The 8,909-nt window shown below is 36.4% G+C and overlaps 1 long non-coding RNA gene across 2 annotated transcripts; it reads left to right on the top strand.

Annotated features, from left to right (window-relative positions):
• Positions 1-2,121: 2,121 nt before the first annotated feature.
• On the top strand, positions 2,122-4,921 carry LOC113274083. 2 transcript variants are annotated; one of them, XR_003322774.1, is made up of 5 exons: positions 2,122-2,327; positions 3,786-3,814; positions 3,907-3,970; positions 4,095-4,246; positions 4,635-4,921. It is a non-coding gene; the product is annotated as an uncharacterized LOC113274083 (long non-coding RNA). The 2 variants fall into 2 exon arrangements; XR_003322775.1 differs by lacking the exon at positions 3,786-3,814.
• The last annotated feature ends 3,988 nt before the right edge of the window (positions 4,922-8,909 follow it).

Raw genomic sequence — 8,909 nt, 5'->3', positions numbered from 1 at the left:
GACTGAATTTCCTCAAAATTACTAAATTATACTCGACGTGACTATTACTCCATTCCACAAAAGTTGCTAATTCATGATCAATATTATGATATTAGCCTATGATCAATGTTATGATATTAGCCTCGGCATAAAAATAGCTACAAAACCAAGAGAAATAGAAATTTCAGATGTCGGTGTACTGAAGGCTACAAAACCAAGAGAAATAGCTAATGTACAAACTAAGCTATAATATACAAGGATCGAAACTCTTACCTAGAACTAAGATGTATAATATACCTATACTTCTGATTACAAGAACTTAGAACTTCAACACTGTATAAGCCTTGCTAATTATAATCAAAACCTCATGACACCACACTGCATGTGTACTCAGCAAGTTTTTAAACAACAAGAAATCACCCATCTCTTGGAAAATTGATTAGGGAAAAATTTTGCAGAATTTTTTAAACCAAATCATACACACAATCTGAAACTCCAATCCTCAAATCCATATTCAGTCATGAACAAAAAGAAACATAGCTTTATTGATTTTGAACCGATTCACATGAATCTAATCAAATAAAAATCATAAAATTAACAAAAAACACAGATCTTCGTACCCAAAAAATCAATTATACTCACCATGACTGATTAACCAGGTATTTCCATAGTACTTTAATCAAATTTTCCATAATATTCCCAGAAGATTCCTCGATCATACTTGCTATTGACCGATTATAACAAATTAATCCGACTGTGCTCAGTTTTGCATAATTCTAGTGAAACCACTAGTTCATGGTCACTACGAGCGATTATACTCACCATGAATGAATTAATCATGTATTTAATCTAATTTAATCAAATTGTACACAATATTCCAAGAAGATTCCTCGACCATACTTGTTATTATCGATTATCAATAAATTCAATTCGATTTGCTTAGTTTTGCATAATTCTAGTGAAATCACTAGTTCATGCTCACTACGAGCGATTATACTCACCATTACTGACTTAACCATGTATTTCCATATAATTCAATCAAATTGTCCAAAATATTCCAAAAAGATTCCTTGACCATACTTGCTATGACCGATTATCAATAAATTCAATCCGACTTCACATCTCGAAGTTTACCAAATCGTGTGTGTTTCGGGTTTATGAGAATATTCCCAAGGAATCTTACCCGGAAACTTCTAAAGATCCATCGTTCTTGCGAAGTTTCAGTCTCATAGTAGTCCTCTCCTTGCCAGGTTTCGATCTCGGAGCCAGTTTCACTTATCGAAGTTTACGAATTCGTGTGTATTTAGGATTTATGAGAATATTCCCATGGAATCTACACGGAAACTGCTAAAGATCCATCGTTCTAGCGAAGTTTCAGACTCATAGTATCTCTCCTGGCCAGGTTTCGATCTCAGAGCCAGTTTCATTCTCGAAGTTTACGAATTCATGTGTGTTTAGGGTTTATGAGAATATTCCCATGGAATCTTACCCGGAAACTGCTAAAGATCCATCTTGAGAAGTTCAGTCTCATAGTATCCTCTCCCGGGCAGGTTTCGATTTCGGAACCAGTTATTTTTCGAAGTTGATGAATTCGTGTGTTTAGAGTTTATGGGAATACTCCAATATAATAATACCCGGAAAATGCTAAAGATCCTCCGTTCTTGCGAAGTTTTAGTCTCATAGTAGTCCACGCTTGCTAAATTGAAAGTCAAAACCCATTTTAGACGTTTACGATTCATAGTTCGTAGTCAGGTTTGAAGCCGAAGACACTAGAATTTATAGTTTATGCCTATAATGGTTTTATTGTAATTGTTTGTAATCCAACGAGCCAAATTTAAGAAAATCAAATCACAAGTCAATCTAACAGTGGGAAGCCTTATTTGGTTTACTAAATTTTGTGTTTTCTTCTAAATCTGTATGCTTTGTTTAAAACCAATGGGATTATCCAAATTTTAATCTAACGCCTATAAACAATATCACGCGGATTGTGTGTTTCCCACCCAGACTGGCCGCCTAAATTTGGGAACATCCTTCTAAATTTTGAAAAAAAATTGGTTTCCCAGCCAAACAACCCCCTAATGAGAAGATTTTTGACCATAGACCAAAAATTCCCTCTCATTTCTCTCATTTTTTTCACTCTCTCTGTCTCGTTTTTTCTCTCTGTCTCTGAGACGATTTTCTCCGCAACTTTACCTCAAACCCTAACTTCATATCGAATCCAACTTCACCTCTAACCCTAACTTCATCTCAAACTCCGATCGATATCTCAAGGAACCCAACTTCACCTCAATATCCGATACCAAACCCTAGCTTCAACTACGCCGATTTACATCTTAACTCAAATTCAGGTATAAATCTCACCTGTAAAGATGTATATTTCATCTTCTATTGGTTTTATTTCTGATTTGAATTTGTTTTTCATTATCTTCGTGTTTTCCTGATTAGGTTTTATTTTCGGAACCGAGTTAGGGTTTATATTCTGAACCGATTCATATGATTTATTTTGTTTTGTTTGGTTATAGCAAATACCCTTTTGTAATAAGTTGTATAATCGTCAGTGACAGTATGATATTTTCCTGAAACCATCTTAAAATTTTGTGACTCGGACGAGTCATAACCGATTCATGCTTGTTCTTCAATCTTGTTTACTGACTGTTTGTGTTTTCTGACCTGATTCTTGACATGCAATATGTGAGTTTTGAATTAAAGTTAATATTCTTAACATGTAGTAGTTTGATTTTTGAATAAATTACCAAATTTGTGTTTTCTTCTTAACCCTGTTAACATGATGCTTGTTTTTGATACCACCAAGTGAATCTGTAATTTCCGCTGGTTGGAGTACCGAACTCCTAGCTCATTCTCAACTGAGAAATGCGCAGGGCTTCGGTATCCCAACCAGCGGTGCTCAGTTGCTTGGTGGTCATTAATTCTATGATGCTTAATTGAGTTTATTCCTTTCAATTTTAAGAATGACTTGTTTTTAACATGATAGTTTTAGCACATGTATGAGAAATTTAGTATCCATGTAAGTAAAGTTGATGTAGTTTAAATAATATTACACCAAGTATACTGAGATTAGTTTATCTCTTAAGTTATTTGTTTTTTGGTTCTTGTTTGAACCTTATTTGTTGTCATAATGGTATGTGGATTGACATGTTAGCCATATGTAGCCATGTATGTTAAGCTTTCAATAAGGCTATATATGATCATATTTTTCAGTTCTTGTAAGGCTATATATGTAGCCATGTCTGTTAAGCTTTCAATAACAAGTAATACAGTTTTTATTGATACATTAGATTTTTGCAATATGATTAGCCATCAAGTGAATCTGTAATTATCGCTGGTGGGAGTACCGAACTCCCGGCTCATTATCAACTAAGAATTGCGTAGGGCTTCGATATTCCAACCAGCGGCTGTCAGTTGCTTGGTGGTTATTTTAAGTTTGATTTGTAACATGATAGTTTGTTTTTTTAAGTTTCTCTTCGACTAGAAAGGGAACCCTAAGCTTGATTTTTTATTCAAAACCTAATTTGATTGAATTCTATTAACAGGGAACTTGGATTGTGGTGTTCTTACAAGTATAATTCTCAAACTTCGTTCTACTGAATTACAATATTGTAAGGAATATATTCTCAGTGCTTTTATATCTTGGGTAAAATAGTTCTAGGTTATGAATGTTTTCTTTTGATATTGTGGGTGTTACTCTCCATGATTTTGTTGTGGATGGTTAATTCCCTAACTTTTCGGCTATTTGAACATTTTTAACATGTTAATTTACCATTTCTTCTTATATCACTCTGATACAGTTGAAACATAGGCATGTGAAGCTCACTGGGTATGTTTTTGCTTATAAATTTTAGAACTAGTTGGTCGATCTATACTATAATTTTTCTTAATCATAAATAAAAATTCCTTCAATTTTTACAGGACAAATAAGAGACAGATCTAGCTATTGAACATCATTTCTCAGAAAATATGAGAGTTTCCAAAGGTAATTATCTCTCCATAATATTTATTGAAGTCTTATCAAGTTCCGTCGGACTTATTGTTACTATTTTATGTACTACTTACGGTTATTGTGTAGTTTTATTAATCTTGTAAATTGTGACTATCAGGAATTGAAGCATGGTGTTCTGGTAAAACTGAAGAAGACGAAGACAACTATCCCATCTTGGCAGTGGAACTGATATCTACAAGATGCTTGTGAAGTACCTACAATATCACTCTTAGTCATCATTACTCAATGCTTTTTTCAATATTGCATCTGGTACTATTAGCCTTCTCATGTTCTCTATTTAGTTGATAATAAAATTAGTACATTTATTACATTGCGGAATATTAGTAGGTTTTCACATTGCATTACCAATTGATTCATTGCTAATGATAGGACAGATATCCCCCCATGACACTACGTAGTTAGTAGTTCATTCATCCAATTACCTGCCAGTTTCCTTGATGATATTGTTCTAATTATTCGAAGTTCAATTTTAAGAATTTTCTGTTTTTTCCTAAGTTGGTTCTTAGTGGAAGCCACAAATGTTAGTTCACTGATAATGAAGTTATGTTTGTATTCTCCAACATGTAGTCTATCTTTAATTGCGATTGCTTGTAGTTTTGCGCTAGCTTGATGGCATACTACCTACTGTAAATTTCAGGTAGCAGAAGTAAAGAGTTTACATCTTTTGATGTCTTCCACATCTCCAAGATAATACAACAAACTTGAATCCAAAAGTTTCTGACGGCAAACGAGAATTTTTGGATATCTTATTATTCCAAGTACTTTCAGCATTCTATAGAGAAATCTTCATCCATTTCTTGTTCGGCCATTTTAACAGTATGTTGTACGAATTTATCGAATATTGAGGAACTAATAGCTCCCTCCTAAATTGCACTGAAAATTTATGTACTCTGTAACTTGAAACCGGAAAATATGACTTTGTAGATATGTTGTTCGGTTTGGAATCTATGTTCTATTTATTGTCAGCTACTGCTTTGTCTATTTACGTTTTTGATATATATCAAAGGCTTGACCAGCATGTAAACTGGTCAAGGGGTAAATGTAAAACGAGACCAGTGAGCTAACTTGGACACGGTATCAGCTGTAATCCGTGACCAATGACCAAATTTGGAAACGATTTCATTTAAAATCTCGTGACTAAAGAAATTTCGGTCACGGTGAATTAATGAGACCATATAAACATACTTTTGGTCTCGCAGGCTTTGGTCACAGTTTTCCAAAAATGAAATACCATGACCATTGAGCTTTGGTCACAGTAATATACCGTGGCTAAAGGGCCTTTTCGTACTAGTGATGGTTTGTGGTATCTTCCGTGTCCAAAAGGTGAATAATAGCTACATTGAAAACACTTGATGTGTCTCTAGAAATTTTTTAGCCACGGTGCTACAAATTCTTAGTAGCCATGACTTATTAATTGGCCATGTAAAATGTTTACCATGTGTCCAAAAATATAGATGGCCATGGCACATAGATTAAACGTGACTACAAGTCATGTATTGGCCATGCTAAATTATTTTCCGTGTGTCCAAATGATAGAGATGGCCATGGTTAAGAAAAATTAGTGTGACTGCAACTCATGAATTGGTCATGATAAAATGAATTTTGCGTGTCCAATTGATGAAAAAGGCCACAACTATAATAAAATTCATGTGACTTTAAGGTAAAGTTTAGCCACATATAATTAAATTGTGTGTCTATAAGGATCCTATGGCCATGGTGATAGTGAAAATGCTTAACTACAAAAAAAATATTGAGTACCATATAGACACGGTTTTAGATCTATGGCCATGGTAAATCATATTTTATAGCCACTCAAAGTTTATGTAGCCATAGGGATACCTTTTTGTCTCGGCACCTGATGCCACATTTTTAGAGTGAAAAAAATCCATGACCAAAAGCCTATGGACACGGTGATTAAGTGTGGCCAATGTGAAGATTTGTACTAGTGAATGCACATCGTACCGAGAGGAGTTTTGCTGTAGGAGATTTGGTTTTTCTCCGTTTACAAGCTTACCGTCAAACCACAACTGCAAATCAATCTTATTCCAAGCTATCTACGCGATTTTATGGTCCTTTCCATGTGCTAGAAAAGATTGGAAGCGTTGCTTATAAACTGGACTTGCCTTCTCACTGCTGGTAGGCTTTTAAAAGGGTATAAAAATGAAGCAATAATAACGGGCCTACAGTAATACCGCAAGTGCACGGTCGTCAGCTGTAGCTCGTGCAAGTACGGGTCGATCCACATAGATCGGGTGTGTTTTGGAGTTTTCTAGCTATTTTGGGTTCTAAATTTGCTAATGGGCTTTGAATACCAAAGGGGTCTTGAATATCAATGGGCTTTGAATACCCTTTGGAACTGTTGGGCTGAACTGAGCTTGGGCTCAGAAATATGGACTATGGGCTTTAGGTCTTAAATAAATGGGCTTTGGTTAAGCCCACAGATGACTGAATTGGGCTTCAGTTTGAAGTGAGCCTTGGGCTTGAGATGTATTGGGCTTAGCTATTGAACTAGGCCTTTTGGGCTTCACTGAATTGGACTTTGGCTTTGTAAGCAGAAGAAGTGACCACAGCAGCAGCAACTTGCAGTTGCAGCAACAGCAGCAGTAGGTGTAGCAAGACTGCACAAGTCAGGACAAAGTGGCAGGAAGCAATGCAGCAGTGCTGCAGGGCAGCAGAGGAAGAGCTGCACAGCAGTGCAGCAGCAACAAAGTTGCAGCAGCAGCTGCAGCACAAGTAAACAAGAAGATAGCAGCAAACAACAGCAATACAGGGCAAAACCAATGAAGAAAAATAAACAGCAACAAAACAAAATAGAAGCAAAATGAAATGACACAAAGGCAATTAGCCTAAGGCAGGGGAAGAAGGTTAAGCTAACATGGAGCTGAACTAAAGCACTCTTTTAGAGTGGGAGGAGAGCTAGCTTGCTCATTGTCACTAGTGAGCACTAGTTTCTTCCCACTACTCAATTCACACTATGCAGCAAGGTTTACTCCATCTATCTAAACATGTTTCACACTGAGTTCTACTATCATTCTTTCACCCCTAGAATCAGTTGTCTTCTTACAGCACAACTGATCACAGATGCAGTCATTCAAGTAGATAAAATCAGTTCTATGAAATTTAAGCACTTACAATACAATTAGCATAACCTGAACTAACAATGCACACATACAAACTTGTAAGACATTAACAGGAGACAAATGCAATTATAACATGAACATAAACATAGCAGAAATGTGAAACTGAACTGAACTGAAATGATCATAACAAGTGAACTACATTAACAGGAGATAACACTTTTAACATAACATAACAGGAAATTAAACACAACATGAACTGAAATTGAGCTGTAACTGAAAATTGAAAATTGAACTAAAGTTAACAGCTAACAGGACATGAGAGTCCTGGATGTGGGCTAATCCCAACATAAGGTTTACAACACACCCACACCCATATTTATACCCAATTACATCATTAGGGCTTTCCCCCAATTTTCCCCCAAAATCAGTGAAATTAGGTTTTGCAAATTACCTAATTTTATGGCACAATTCCTCCCATGTGCGACGACCCATCCTTCCTTGTCATCTTCTCTTGCTTCCCATACCTCCAATTGCTCTGTATCATCAACTAATTTCACCAACTCACTCTTAGGGTTCAGTGGTGAGAGAATGGGCGAAATTAATTGTTTGATAGAGATTAGAACGTGATATAGGTGATGGGTCGAGTGTGTATGATGATTTGAGAAGAGATGGTGGTGGTTGTGGTGATTGAGAAGGAGTTGGTGGCGGAGCAGGTGGTGATGGCGATAGCAGGGTGATGGTTCTGCAGAGGGGTGGGTGGAGGAGAAGGCTCGATTGAGTTTGGGGTTAAATGGTTCGGTTGCTAGGGTGTTAGGCGGGTCCATCGAGTTCGATGTTTCGTGAGATGGGCCGCGAGATGCGAAGCTGGTAGGTAGATCGGACGGCGATGTGAAGTGAAGCTTGTAGCGACCGCTAGATTATATAATACAACAAAATCAACGATGCCAGATGGAGTTAGGTGTTGTAGTGTTAGGCGGAGATATCAATTTTCGATGCACAGCAAGGGAGCGACCGTTGGATTCAACTACCATCTAATCTGAAGGCTTGGAATTTCAGCTCTGTGGTGCTCGGCAGAGACATCAGATTTCGATGCTCTATGAGGGAGCGACCGTCGGATGCTTCTGAGAATTGATCTGATGGCTGAGAACGGAGGCGCTTTTGTGTGTAGAAAATGAGGTTGTGCGCATCATTCTTCGCGGTTTCCTTGCGTAATTTCTCCCGGCTTTTCACTACTTTTCTGCTCTTTTCGCTCCGCGACTCATCCAGACTTTATTTATTACCTAAAAATGCAAAATTAATTAATAAAAATATTTATTCTTGAAAACAATGAAAATACAGAATATGGGATAAAATGTAGAATTAATGCATAAAAGATGAGTTAAAATGCCAACAAAAAGGGATAAATATATACAATATTTGGCACTCATCAACTGCCTATTCATCCAGTTTTTCATATTTATCTCTTGAAACTCAAATTAGAGCTACTGTGAACGTTCATACTGCTTTTCCTACCATTGTTGACCATTTTGAATGGGAACCTGAATCAATTATAGAACGAGGAATCACTAGTACAAACCTTCACATAGGCCACGTTTTTTGGTTTAAAGCCTAGCCACGTTTTGGGTTATTTGCGTGGCTACTGGTTGATGAGTGCCAAATATTGTATATATTTATCCCTTTTTGTTGGCATTTAACTCATCTTTTATGCATTAATTCTACATTTTATCCCATATTCTGTATTTTCATTGTTTTCAAGAATAAATATTTTTATTAATTAATTTTGCATTTTTAGGTAATAAATAAAGTTCGGATGAGTCACGGAGCGAAAAGAG

This window comes from Papaver somniferum, chromosome 4 (genome assembly GCF_003573695.1).
Source record: "Papaver somniferum cultivar HN1 chromosome 4, ASM357369v1, whole genome shotgun sequence".
NCBI classification, from domain to species: domain Eukaryota; kingdom Viridiplantae; phylum Streptophyta; class Magnoliopsida; order Ranunculales; family Papaveraceae; genus Papaver; species Papaver somniferum.
The sequence above is the reverse complement of the archived record's forward strand: the minus strand, read 5'-3'. Positions and strand labels throughout refer to the sequence as shown.